Source organism: Neodiprion virginianus, chromosome 1, assembly GCF_021901495.1.
Source record: "Neodiprion virginianus isolate iyNeoVirg1 chromosome 1, iyNeoVirg1.1, whole genome shotgun sequence".
Lineage (NCBI taxonomy): Eukaryota > Metazoa > Arthropoda > Insecta > Hymenoptera > Diprionidae > Neodiprion > Neodiprion virginianus.
This window is the reverse complement of record NC_060877.1, coordinates 14779594-14795040: the sequence shown is the minus strand read 5'-3', so window position 1 is coordinate 14795040 and position 15447 is coordinate 14779594. Positions and strand designations below refer to the sequence as shown.

Here is a 15447-nt window from a genome sequence, read left to right as displayed (position 1 = left end):
GAAAGGACTAAGCCCCTAAGAGGCAATTGCAATACGTTACTAATTACAAGTAAAAAACCGTACAGAGCGGCTTCGTCGCAAACTATTAGCAGGTGGATCAGGAGTATGCTAGCTTGGAATGGGATTGGCGAGGAATATTCCGCGCATAGTACTAGACACGCATCCACTTCTGCAGCCTTAAAGAAGGGTATCGATATTAATATAATTAAGTCGGCCGCGGGATGGTCTAAAGAATCCCAGGTGTTTGCCAAATATTACATCAGACCTATTGCTAGTCTTAAAAACGGTTTTGCTTCCTTCTTACAATAATAAGCACATAGTATATTCTTCCATATTTATGTTACCATTAAAAATAGTTGATAATATGTGAAAATAATATGTTATAAATATGTGAAAATTCTAAGAGTTGAAGGTCCTCCAGAGGCTTTATATATAAAATAAAAAAAAAAAAAAAAAAAACCTAAGATTCTCTAAACATGTACCTTGTAATCTGGAGAACGAGACTCTCGGTATAATTGCTCGATCAAATGAATTTACCTAAGTGAAGTTCGATCGAGATTATGATGAGAGTCTCGTTCGAAATGATTACAACCCTCCCAGTGTGCTAATTTTCCGGCAGCGAAAATTTGTTTTTACGCCGCCCTGACATTTCTTATTGTATATATAAATGCTATACTTTAAACATAATGAAGCATGAGCGGGAGAGCGGGAGGAAGAAGGGATAATGGGTTGCGAATTTTATATTCTGAAGATTGTGGCGACATCGTGCGAGAAGTAGCGGTACTACCTTGTAATCATTTCGAACGAGACTCTCATCATAATCTCGATCGAACTTCACTTAGGTAAGTTCATTTGATCGAGCAATTATTTATTATTATTATTCTCTAATCTCATTCGCTTTGAAAGACTGGGTTTTCGTTATTTACCTCCGTAACCGTGAGGCTGACAAAATCTTTGTTCAGAGCTTTTTTGTAGTTGCTACAATTGTCCATAACTTTTTCTTAAAACTTTTTGCGCTCATGTTAATAATAAAAAAATTATCAACAAAAAACGATGAAAAATTAGGGAATAGAAAACTTTGAGGAAAGATAATTAATTAAATTGAAATCTGACAATAGAAATACAGGGGGGCGCCACTGAGCATCTATAGTGAACAGACGTGTCTTGTGTCGCTCTATCATATTTAATCTTGCTAGTTAATAAATTCTGTGTAAAAAATTATAAAAACGTGCATATTCTGTGTAGAAACAAGTGATTAAAGTCTGCAGATACAAATCTTTAAATCCTTTCGAGCTTAGCATATAAAATTCTGTTTTTCCTGATAACACGGTGTGTGCTCAGCTGGCGTGTTTATGATTGTTTACGTTTCCTGACTCCGTAAATGAATACAGGCGACATCTCACGGTCAAATTCTGACCCCGCACCTGTGGCGCCACTGTTAGCCAAACCCCGCCTCGTTTTGAATCACAACAACACTATAGCCGGTGTCACACCTGCGGCCCCGTCAAGAAAAGGGCGACCATCCACCCAGCAACTCCTTGCAGAAGCTGCCAACACCTGCACTCCAATAACCAACTTTATCGAAACCAAGAGGAAAAGACACAGTTCCGGTCAATCTCCCACAGAAGAGCCGAAACAGCCTTCGAAGACTTTTAAGAAGACAGATTATGCGGAGTTAGAAGACTACCTGGACCCAATTGATAACAGTGATTCAGCGATGGATAAAATACTGGAGGAATTGAGAGGCCTCAGGTCTGACCAGGAAACTGAGCTCAAGGTGCTCACCGATAAACTGAACAAAAAGTTCGAAGACGACGCAACAGCCTTTGAGAATATACAGCGAAACCTAGCAGAATTAAAAACCGACTTACAGGGAACCAAGATCGATCTAACTAAACGAGTTAAAGCTCTGGAAGACAGCACAGTGAAGAAAGATGAACTTAACAACTCAAAAGTTTCTCCACTCTCAAAAGAGGAACGTGACAGAATCTCGCAACTCAGTAATAGAATTGATTTTCTTGAAAAGGAAAATAAGAAGACTAAAATCTCGATAGTAGGCCTCACTCTATCCACAAACAATCACACGGAGGAGGTCAAAACGTTCTTGAATTCCAATTTTGGGGTCAATATCCTTAGAATTGAAATAACGGAATTCACCAAGAGGCTTATAGTCGACCTATTTGATATAAATATAAAAAATCTAATACTCAAGAACAAAAAAATTAAATTGACCGGTACAGTGCTCCCCCCCTAGGATATCCCTCTGTAAGATATTACTTCCCCTCATTTTACTATCATTTCCCCGCAATTCGGCTTCCCCACTATACTCAGTGTTGTTTACTTGCGCATGCGCGTAAGCCGCTACTATAAGTCAGCTGTCTACATATACACCCCACCTTTTAAGAGTAAAGGGGATACCTCTCTAAGATATTTTTCCTGGAACCAGAGCCCCGAGTCTGAAATCTTAGGGGGGGAACACTGTACTAACATTTTTATTGAGCCAGACAGAACAGCCAGGGAGCGCGAAATAGACTGGAATGTCAGAACGCTCGCTAAACAACTAAGAAGCGAAAGTAAAAAACCCGTAAGAAAAGGGAATAAAATTCTGGTGGACGATCTTGTCTACTCCTGGAACCCGGAAACAAACAAGATGATGCCTCAATCAAGGAACTCCAGCTTGCATTCGGGCAGCATGGAGTGGACAGAATCAAAGTCAAAAAAGTAATTAGCACACCCGTGGGAACATCTACAGTCAAAATCACATTTTGGAACCTTCATGGCTTCTCGAACCTTGAGAGTGGATTGGCTATGAGAGTTCTAGATCCAAACATGGCGGCGTGCCCCCCATGCCCCCCATGCCCCCCCCCCCTTTTTTTTTTTTTTTTTTTTTTTTTTTGATGGTGGCCATTTTGATTTTTTTTTGGGTGGCGGCCATTTTGATTTTTTGGATGGCGGCCATTTTCATTTTTTGATTACGGCCATTTTGATTTTTTGATGGCAGCCATTTTGACGACAACTATGATTTTTTGATGGCGACCATTTTGATTTTTTGCTTAGTCAGACGGGCGGCCATTCACACAGCTGCCATTTTTGATTTTTGCTCAGTCGGATGGGCGGCCATTTTTATTTTTACCGTCAGACAGTTTGACAATGTGATTTATTTCTTGGCCGGCCGAATAGCCATTTTGATTTTCGCCGTTACCCGTAAACTTTCTCGCAAATAGTTTGCCTCCATGCGAAAATAATATTCTCCACATACTTCGAATACATTCTTTTGCGTTAATCGACCGAATGGTGGCATCGCAATTACATTTCGCGTTAATAGTTTGCCCCAAGGCGAAAAATAATATTTTCCACATACTTCGAATACATTCTTTCACGTTAATCGACCGGATGGTGGCATCGCAATTAGATAGACAGGAAATGCTGATGACGATCCGCAAACTTTCACGCTAATTGTTTACCCCCAGAGCGAAAAATAATATTTTTCATGTACTTCGAATATACTCTTTTGTGTTAATTGGCCGAATGGTGATGCCTCAATTAGATAGGCCGAGAATGTTCACTACAATTAGATAGGTCGGAGAATGTTGACGACAATCCGTAAACTTTCACTCGCGCTAATAGTTTGCTTTGACTATCACTCTCCCAAATTCTTACCTTACCCAAGTGCAACACGATTGTCATATGCGCGCAAAGAATTGCCACATTTGCGAAAAGCCGTTTACCCCTGAGGAGAAAAAGTGCCACGACCGCTGTCACTTCACGGGTAAATATCGTGCTCCTGCTCATAATCGGTGTAATTTGAATTTCAGAGAGACGCACACAATTCCAATAGTTTTCCACAATTTGTCCGGTTACGATTCTCACTTTTAATAAAATCCCTCGCGTCAACTTTTCCCGGTGAAATTACCCTTCTATAATTCTTGTGAGACGAAAGCGCTAAAATCATCATGATACGTAATAACCAGTTTACCGGCGAAGAAATAATTATAAGATTCAGCGACGCGCCTTCGGAGTTTTCGCTCCAAGATCTTCGGCGACTCGTTGAATGTGTCCGGAGAGCTCGCGCGCAACCGCGCAGGCAGCACAGGGTATATGTTCAGGACATAACATTAATCCGGCATTTTCAAAAATGAGGGAAATGAGGTGATCGCGATCTTTTCGGACATCGAACCAGATGACGATGAACGCGAAGCCAATTGGATCGAGCGTCGTCAGATCAGCGAGGAATAAGATACGTCCCGACGTATGATTGTGCGCCGGAAAACGTTCAACGACTGCAGCAGTGTTCGCCCTCAGAGCGAAAATAATATTTTCACCATACTTCGAATACATTCTTTTGTGCTAATCGACCGAGCGGCGACACCGCAATTAGATAGGCTGGGAATGTTGATGATGATCCGTAAACTTTTACGCTAATAGTTTACCTCCTTATTTCCCACTCGATGGGGTATATAAAACGTGGGCCTATTCCGATGATGACGCTGGTCTCATCGCCTCTTCGCGTTGTGAACTGCTGTTACTAGTGAAAAACAAGAAACCGATTGAAACGCGATGGATCTAACAAAAGTTAGCCACGTCGGCCGTCTGGAGAATCCGCCAACCAAGAAGATGTCGGAACTTGAAATTGGAGCGGCGTACAACATCACAGACTTACGGTTGGTCAAAACGAAATTTGGGGCATGTGTTCTGGCGACGATCGATGAAGATTACAACGTCTTCTTGCCACCGAGAATCGCAAGGGTCCTGCAAGAAGATTCAAATCAGCTGGCTGAAATGTGCAACATGGCTGGGCAAAATCGTCTGCAAATGAAATATCTTGGTGGGGAATTCAACAAGCTCGAATTTTCATGCGGTTATGTGCCATAAATAAACTATGCGATCACCAACCACCCACCTCTGCAAAAATTCATCCGCGAGGGGATGAAAGCAGGCGTGCTGGAGATCGAACTTTCGCCAACCGAATCCGAACGGGAATTGTAACGAATCTCGGAAATATCACCCGGTACCAGCCTCTCGCTGCGGGGCTTTCGACATTCGTTGAGCTATCCAAGGATATTCAGCGGAAGAGGGCGGTGGCGAACGTGAAAAACAACGATGAAAGATGCCTTCTCTGGTCCATCACTGCAGCCCGCCACCCGGCCAACACCCCCACCGATAGAACTAACCATTATCGCCGCTTTATCTCCGAGTTGAACTGTACAGGCATCAAATTCCCTGCCACTCTACATGATGTGAAAAAGCTTGAGATTCCATATTGATACCTGGACAGACCGAGACCCTACCTTGGGGGTTTGTCCCAGCCCCATGATAGCTATAGGATAAAACTGTACACGTTTAATTATTGCGAATATTTACGCTTGACGCCTCGGGCGATCCGCCATCATGCGGAAACGATTTAGACTGGATTTGACAATGTGAATTCATATACTTAACATTTATTTATTTATTTATTCATTTATTTATTTATTTATTCATTTATTTATTTATTCATTCATTTATTTATTTATTTATTCATTTATTTATTTATTTATTCATTATCAATATATTGAGAAATTATTCATTTTTATTCGTTCACAACGTGAAAAGTTTTCTGAAAATGAAAAAAAGTTTTCAGAAAACGAAAAAAAGTTTTCAGAAAATGAAAAAAACTTTTCCGAAAACTTTTTTCCCATTTGATTAACACGTAAAAAAAGTTTTCAGGAAATGAAAATAAGTTTTCTGAAAACGAAAAAAAGTTTTCTGAAAATGAAAAAAATGTGTAATAATCGTATGGAAAAATTGCAGATTATTATTATTATTATTATTATTTTCATGGCGTCGAGTACGGCACATGTGCATGCAAAGGAGATAAGTGTGGAAATATTTGTATATTCAAATCTTTTATTGTAATTCGGAAAATACATACAAATTATGTTACATGGCTGTTTTATTTATCCTGCTATTGTGCGAACTATCAAAACCCAACCACTTCACATAGATCCGATTCCCCCGTTTGCGTAACACTTTCTCCACAAGATAGCCATTGGGGTATTTTACTTTGCCAAGCTCCTCCTCGTAGAAGCCCCCCTCGATGGGATGATCTTGATAATCGGCAAGTTTGTACGTCGGCGGATTGGTATCTTTCACCTCACTCGCGGTGAATATTCCAGTCGTCCAATTGGGCGTATAGCCTTTTTCGAATACATTCTTGTACTTGCTGATTCAAACTCGATCGCCCGCACTGAAGGTACCAGGATGCCCCTAATTTGGGGGACACGGACCAGCCTGCGTGATACGCGACTCAAATCCAGCCGAGAATTTCTTTGCCGCAAGCTCGTCCGACGCATAATTTTTTAATTATAAGCGATAGCGTTAGGCCAATCGGAGTGCATCATTTCATCTGGATTTGCCGCCACGGAAATTGCTGTTTTGTTCGTCTGGGTGAATTATTATTATTATTATTATTCGTTTACGAATTAAATATCGGCACCTCCCCTCTCTCCCTGTTGTACCCCTTCTCGAGCGCTGACCCCGGTATTGTTGCCGCGGCACACGCTGCCGGCCGCACACACACGGACGCAAACTCATGTGTGTGAAACATAAGCGAATGCCCAGCTACACAATACTACGAAACACACATCTACGAGTGAAAATGAAAATAAATCCCCGAATAAATCATCGGATTTAAGATTTAATGTTATAAAACACTTCCAATCATCGATGTATGCATCAAACTAGAGATTTTAGATGATTGATATGCCGTTAGGGTTCATAATTAGTCATTCAATCAATCTGAATTATGGTTTCCGAACATTTTGTGTGTCTTTGCAACATAATTTTTTCACTAGTTTGAAATTCATCATTGACATCCGATTTTTCAATAATGCGAGGGAAAAATAACTCGCTGAATTGGCGTGTCAATAGGTTTGTAAATCAATTACGATTCACCTGAGTTAACACAAAATAACCGAATAAATGAGAATTCACTGAATCACTAAAAATGATAACCGAAATCACGAGAATTATTTGAGATATACCTCTGAGGGTTTGTCGACGTAACGTACACGTCATTTTCAATCAGACTGCCGTTCAAAACAATTTCATATGCCCACAGCTGTGATAGACTCATTATAGCATCTCGCGCAAGGTTGAAGGACCTCATTTTCTGTCTAAAAGACTACCGTCACACAAAAAATCCGCAAAATTCACTCACCCAAAGTCCTCAAAACTCCGCCTTTGCGACATGAGCGTAAGGTTTATGGGGCATTCGTATGAAGACGAGCGTGATAGATGTCGCTACGAGCCGTCAGGCGAGTTGCGACAATCACATGAGTCTTCATACGAATGCCCCATAAACCTTACGCTCATGTCGCAAAGGCGGAGTTTTGAGGACTTTGGGTGAGTGAATTTTGCGGATTTTTTGTGTGACGGTAGTCTTTTAGACAGAAAATGAGGTCCTTCAACCTTGCGCGAGATGCTATAATGAGTCTATCACAGCTGTGGGCATATGAAATTGTTTTGAACGGCAGTCTGATTGAAAATGACGTGTACGTTACGTCGACAAACCCTCAGAGGTATATCTCAAATAATTCTCGTGATTTCGGTTATCATTTTTAGTGATTCAGTGAATTCTCATTTATTCGGTTATTTTGTGTTAACTCAGGTGAATCGTAATTGATTTACAAACCTATTGACACGCCAATTCAGCGAGTTATTTTTCCCTCGCATTATTGAAAAATCGGATGTCAATGATGAATTTCAAACTAGTGAAAAAATTATGTTGCAAAGACACACAAAATGTTCGGAAACCATAATTCAGATTGATTGAATGACTAATTATGAACCCTAACGGCATATCAATCATCTAAAATCTCTAGTTTGATGCATACATCGATGATTGGAAGTGTTTTATAACATTAAATCTTAAATCCGATGATTTATTCGGGGATTTATTTTTATTTTCACTCGTAGATGTGTGTTTCGTAGTATTGTGTAGCTGGGCATTCGCTTATGTTTCACACACATGAGTTTGCGTCCGTGTGTGTGCGGCCGGCAGCGTGTGCCGCGGCAACAATACCGGGGTCAGCGCTCGAGAAGGGGTACAACAGGGAGAGAGGGGAGGTGCCGATATTTAATTCGTAAACGAATAATAATAATAATAATAATTCACCCAGACGAACAAAACAGCAATTTCCGTGGCGGCAAATCCAGATGAAATGATGCACTCCGATTGGCCTAACGCTATCGCTTATAATTAAAAAATTATGCGTCGGACGAGCTTGCGGCAAAGAAATTCTCGGCTGGATTTGAGTCGCGTATCACGCAGGCTGGTCCGTGTCCCCCAAATTAGGGGCATCCTGGTACCTTCAGTGCGGGCGATCGAGTTTGAATCAGCAAGTACAAGAATGTATTCGAAAAAGGCTATACGCCCAATTGGACGACTGGAATATTCACCGCGAGTGAGGTGAAAGATACCAATCCGCCGACGTACAAACTTGCCGATTATCAAGATCATCCCATCGAGGGGGGCTTCTACGAGGAGGAGCTTGGCAAAGTAAAATACCCCAATGGCTATCTTGTGGAGAAAGTGTTACGCAAACGGGGGAATCGGATCTATGTGAAGTGGTTGGGTTTTGATAGTTCGCACAATAGCAGGATAAATAAAACAGCCATGTAACATAATTTGTATGTATTTTCCGAATTACAATAAAAGATTTGAATATACAAATATTTCCACACTTATCTCCTTTGCATGCACATGTGCCGTACTCGACGCCATGAAAATAATAATAATAATAATAATAATCTGCAATTTTTCCATACGATTATTACACATTTTTTTCATTTTCAGAAAACTTTTTTTCGTTTTCAGAAAACTTATTTTCATTTCCTGAAAACTTTTTTTACGTGTTAATCAAATGGGAAAAAAGTTTTCGGAAAAGTTTTTTTCATTTTCTGAAAACTTTTTTTCGTTTTCTGAAAACTTTTTTTCATTTTCAGAAAACTTTTCACGTTGTGAACGAATAAAAATGAATAATTTCTCAATATATTGATAATGAATAAATAAATAAATAAATGAATAAATAAATAAATAAATGAATGAATAAATAAATAAATGAATAAATAAATAAATAAATGAATAAATAAATAAATAAATGTTAAGTATATGAATTCACATTGTCAAATCCAGTCTAAATCGTTTCCGCATGATGGCGGATCGCCCGAGGCGTCAAGCGTAAATATTCGCAATAATTAAACGTGTACAGTTTTATCCTATAGCTATCATGGGGCTGGGACAAACCCCCAAGGTAGGGTCTCGGTCTGTCCAGGTATCAATATGGAATCTCAAGCTTTTTCACATCATGTAGAGTGGCAGGGAATTTGATGCCTGTACAGTTCAACTCGGAGATAAAGCGGCGATAATGGTTAGTTCTATCGGTGGGGGTGTTGGCCGGGTGGCGGGCTGCAGTGATGGACCAGAGAAGGCATCTTTCATCGTTGTTTTTCACGTTCGCCACCGCCCTCTTCCGCTGAATATCCTTGGATAGCTCAACGAATGTCGAAAGCCCCGCAGCGAGAGGCTGGTACCGGGTGATATTTCCGAGATTCGTTACAATTCCCGTTCGGATTCGGTTGGCGAAAGTTCGATCTCCAGCACGCCTGCTTTCATCCCCTCGCGGATGAATTTTTGCAGAGGTGGGTGGTTGGTGATCGCATAGTTTATTTATGGCACATAACCGCATGAAAATTCGAGCTTGTTGAATTCCCCACCAAGATATTTCATTTGCAGACGATTTTGCCCAGCCATGTTGCACATTTCAGCCAGCTGATTTGAATCTTCTTGCAGGACCCTTGCGATTCTCGGTGGCAAGAAGACGTTGTAATCTTCATCGATCGTCGCCAGAACACATGCCCCAAATTTCGTTTTGACCAACCGTAAGTCTGTGATGTTGTACGCCGCTCCAATTTCAAGTTCCGACATCTTCTTGGTTGGCGGATTCTCCAGACGGCCGACGTGGCTAACTTTTGTTAGATCCATCGCGTTTCAATCGGTTTCTTGTTTTTCACTAGTAACAGCAGTTCACAACGCGAAGAGGCGATGAGACCAGCGTCATCATCGGAATAGGCCCACGTTTTATATACCCCATCGAGTGGGAAATAAGGAGGTAAACTATTAGCGTAAAAGTTTACGGATCATCATCAACATTCCCAGCCTATCTAATTGCGGTGTCGCCGCTCGGTCGATTAGCACAAAAGAATGTATTCGAAGTATGGTGAAAATATTATTTTCGCTCTGAGGGCGAACACTGCTGCAGTCGTTGAACGTTTTCCGGCGCACAATCATACGTCGGGACGTATCTTATTCCTCGCTGATCTGACGACGCTCGATCCAATTGGCTTCGCGTTCATCGTCATCTGGTTCGATGTCCGAAAAGATCGCGATCACCTCATTTCCCTCATTTTTGAAAATGCCGGATTAATGTTATGTCCTGAACATATACCCTGTGCTGCCTGCGCGGTTGCGCGCGAGCTCTCCGGACACATTCAACGAGTCGCCGAAGATCTTGGAGCGAAAACTCCGAAGGCGCGTCGCTGAATCTTATAATTATTTCTTCGCCGGTAAACTGGTTATTACGTATCATGATGATTTTAGCGCTTTCGTCTCACAAGAATTATAGAAGGGTAATTTCACCGGGAAAAGTTGACGCGAGGGATTTTATTAAAAGTGAGAATCGTAACCGGACAAATTGTGGAAAACTATTGGAATTGTGTGCGTCTCTCTGAAATTCAAATTACACCGATTATGAGCAGGAGCACGATATTTACCCGTGAAGTGACAGCGGTCGTGGCACTTTTTCTCCTCAGGGGTAAACGGCTTTTCGCAAATGTGGCAATTCTTTGCGCGCATATGACAATCGTGTTGCACTTGGGTAAGGTAAGAATTTGGGAGAGTGATAGTCAAAGCAAACTATTAGCGCGAGTGAAAGTTTACGGATTGTCGTCAACATTCTCCGACCTATCTAATTGTAGTGAACATTCTCGGCCTATCTAATTGAGGCATCACCATTCGGCCAATTAACACAAAAGAGTATATTCAAAGTACATGAAAAATATTATTTTTCGCTCTGGGGGTAAACAATTAGCGTGAAAGTTTGCGGATCGTCATCAGCATTTCCTGTCTATCTAATTGCGATGCCACCATCCGGTCGATTAACGTGAAAGAATGTATTCGAAGTATGTGGAAAATATTATTTTTCGCCTTGGGGCAAACTATTAACGCGAAATGTAATTGCGATGCCACCATTCGGTCGATTAACGCAAAAGAATGTATTCGAAGTATGTGGAGAATATTATTTTCGCATGGAGGCAAACTATTAGCGAGAAAGTTTACGGGTAACGGCGAAAATCAAAATGGCTATTCGGCCGGCCAAGAAATAAATCACATTGTCAAACTGTCTGACGGTAAAAATAAAAATGGCCGCCCATCCGACTGAGCAAAAATCAAAAATGGCAGCTGTGTGAATGGCCGCCCGTCTGACTAAGCAAAAAATCAAAATGGTCGCTATCAAAAAATCATAGTTGTCGTCAAAATGGCTGCCATCAAAAAATCAAAATGGCCGTAATCAAAAAATGAAAATGGCCACCATCAAAAAAAAAAAAAAAAAAAAAAAAAAAAAAAAAAAAAAAAAAAAAAAAAAGGGGGGGGGGCATGGGGGGCATGGGGGGCACGCCGCCATGTTTGGATCTAGAACTCTCATAGCCAATCTACTCTTGAGCCAAGCTCAATAATTGGAGATTCCGACATCATCGCAGCTTGTGAAACTTGGATAACCCATACGTACACACCTGTTTATCTGAACAAATACAACATCTTTTGGTCCGAGGCGTTGAGAGAACATGCAGTAGGTAGAGCAAGCGGCGGTCTAATAACGGCAGTTAATAAACAATATAATTCCTCGTTAATCGAAGCTTCCCCTTGGTGGATCTTCACTGAAATTCAACTTGGATCATCCGTAGCTGTTATTGGGTCAGTATACTTCCGCAAATGTCTCGACCTCCGTTACTTACTCGATATTTTTCAGAGCATCATCGACGACATCAAAACTCAGCGCACATACGACTTGTTTATTATAGGCGGTGACATGAACGCTAAAGTCAGCACCCTGAATCCATGGCCAGCTGATCTCTTCACCGGAAGCCAATTATACGACATTTTTCGCACTACTGATAATTTTACCTGTGAAAGGGGTCGGATGATCACGGAATTCATGGTTGACAACGACTTTGTACTTTTGAATGGGAGGACAGTCAGTGATTCTCCAGCTCAACCGACGTACGAAAACCTTGGCTCATCAATCATTGACTTAATTTGGATTGACATACCGTCTCTGCGCCTTGTAAACGATCTGGTAGTTCAAATGGAGCCGTCCATGTCCGACCATTATCCAGTATGTCTCAGTATCTCGCTGGAAACCTATACTCCGCCAGTTAAAAATGATAACCCGAAAAAACCACAATTTTCCAAGATTAAATGGACGAATAACGCTGCCGATCCTTACCTTGAACAACTGTCTAATCTCTTGATTCCAGCTGACACGGAAACCCTAGCAACTGACAACTTACAGTCGCTCCTGCATTGCCACATGTACATTGCTGCTGAAAAAGCTAACCTGGTAAAAACTCTAGGTTTCGCCGGAAATAGCTGGACTACTCGCAACCCGTGGTTTGACTCAAGCTGTAAGGTAGCAAAAAGCGAGCTAAGAAAAGCATTAAAAAAACTTAAAAACGATCGAAGCAATAATATACTCAAACAGGATGCCACTCTTTGTAAAAATAAGTACCAGGAAATATGCAAAGCTAAGAAAAAAGCTCACATTGACAGTATAAAATCGGCTTTTGCCAACGTCACGGCTCCAACAGACTTCTGGGCCGCAGTTAGAAAATTCAGCTTCAAGCACAGCTCTTCCCCTGACGTCTCAATTGACAGCTGGAACAAGTTTTATGCTGCGATCTCCAAGCCAAGAGTTGTCACGCCTTCTATTTCTGCAAGCATCACAAACGACATCCTTGATGCTGAAATTTGGTTTCCGGAGCTCAACTCGGTTCTTAAATCTCTGAAACCCGGCAAAGCTGCCGGCCCCGACTTACTAACCAATGAACTATTCCAAGCTCTAACGGCACAGCATACAAACTTGCTAATAGTTCTATTCAACAGAGTGCTCAATGAAGAGCGTGTACCAAAAAATTGGGCAAAGATATGCCCAATAAACATTGCTGGTAAATAAATCGTAAGAAATTCGTCGAAAAATAACGTTGTATATAGTTGAATAATCGTTCAGCACATACGTTTTTTCTCGTGAAAAATGTCCGCCCTGATATAGGTTTTTTCTACTGCGCTCATCAACGTTTTCTGTTAGTGATTATGATCCGGATATTCCACGGTTGAAGTAAACGTCGAAATTACGGTTTTCAGAAACGTAATGAAACAAGTATGAAAGAACGCAATTTAAATGTTAACGTAGACGTTTAATATATACCTGTTATAGCCACCATTTTTCGTGGTTCAAACACGTTTAATAAGCGTGTTCATTGGAAAATTTTTTTTATAATAATACACGTACTTAATGTGTGTTGATTTAACGTAAAAACGATATCCGTAAACAATTATTATACGTTTAATTGAATACACTTAATCGAATATCACGCGGTTCCGATAAACGTGTAACAACCAACTTGAGAATATGTTTTCGGTATAATTTTTCATGTACTATATTAATACACAAGCTGTTAAAAGCTTCTTGTATGGTCAATATGGACTTATCTCAGGGGTTAGATGATACAGCAACGCTCACATTCTTAGCTATTTCAGTAATGGTAACTTGCACCAATTAAATGATATTAATTATTTTACATCCACACCTATGTATTCTTATGAGAAATACAGGACAACTAAATGAGATAAAGCACACACCTTTGCGAAACATGATATATATTTATTATAAGGTACTTTCATCCAAGGCAACAATGACAATAGTTACATTGCACACGTATCGAAATATCCGCTTTAACAATGTATCAGAAACATAATAGTAGTTTTTTATATACCAGTTTGTCTGTATCGTTGATGCGGACATTTTATTATGCCAACGATGTAACTGTGTGAATGTTGACTGGGATGTATAAATAAACATACAGTCTTTTACATATACGCATACCTCAATTGTACAGATGTACTCACAAGAGTATAGAAGTATAGCAAATAGTAAAATTAAGTAAACATGAACAAACAAAAACTTATATCCGATACAAGAGGTTTGATAACAAATAAAACATGAAACAAAATAATCATACAATGATTATACCCTAACGAGGAAAATTGTTAACTTTCATCTCGGGACTAGGTAAAAAATCACAATCCTGACAAAGTAAAATAATAAAAAGTATTGGCACATTATTTCAAAAAAGAACACAGACGCTATAGAAAGCGTTGTCTAGGTACGCAGTACGCATAAGTTTTAATTATTATTCGACCGCAGCTGGAGCATTCACTTCCTCGATATCACTGCTAATCCGTCAAATACCTGAAAATACATAGTATTTAACACCTGTATTCTAGGTAGAATAATCTTTATGTGCCATTTCAACGTTCTCTCAACGTGTCTTGACAGGTCTATTATATATCATTTCAACCACTGTGTGTTTATTGGGAAAAGATGCAGCCACTAAATGATCGTTCATTCGTACATGATACGTATGTGTTAGCGATCTATTTCACTGGATAACCTTATAAAAGAAAAACGATGCCTGCACAAGTAAGAATGAAGCTAACAATAAATATCTGCGGCTTCTATTTGCAATCAGTATATATTCCATACCATAGACATGCTTCTTATAGCATTATCTACAAGCAATTCTATTGTGCCTACATCCTTTCGGCGACGTTCAAAAGCAAGTACGACGCAATCACAAAGTATTTGTTTCTTCTTTTTATTGTCAGGTTATTTACGCCTGTATTGTCATTTTCGTCTGTATTGAATCATCGTGATAAATTTTTCCAAATAGAAAATACATTTGTACTTACCAGCTTATGAAGGCTCACATAAACACGGACGTGCACTGACCTCGGAAGTTGGTCAAATTAGACTGATTCACTGATCGCGTGAGCTGAGAGCCTTCGCGAACGGTGGTGGGGGGGGGGGGGGGCATTCTGGCGCGTCGTCCTCGGCTCTCAGCGTGCAGGAACCGTACGAGTTACAACACGCTGACCTAGCGAGCCAATCAGAGGCAGAAGAAGAGGCGCGAGTATTTCACGCTAGGACATTCTCGATTCTTCGCGACCGCTTGTCGTTTGATACATGCGCTCATTATACGTATATGTAACATCCATGGTACACGAGCTTCATTTACGGCCACTCGCTTTCCTAGCATGGGTTATTCCAATATATACATTATGGTATAGGA

The 15447-nt window shown here is 40.5% G+C and overlaps 1 long non-coding RNA gene across 1 annotated transcript; it reads right to left on the bottom strand.

Moving 5' to 3' along the window:
- Positions 1-13381: 13381 nt before the first annotated feature.
- LOC124305192 (uncharacterized) lies at positions 13382-15178 on the bottom strand. The gene is made up of 2 exons (XR_006908340.1): positions 15068-15178; positions 13382-14567 (listed from the first exon to the last, which is right to left on the bottom strand). It is a non-coding gene; the product is annotated as an uncharacterized LOC124305192 (long non-coding RNA).
- Between the last annotated feature and the right edge of the window lie 269 nt (positions 15179-15447).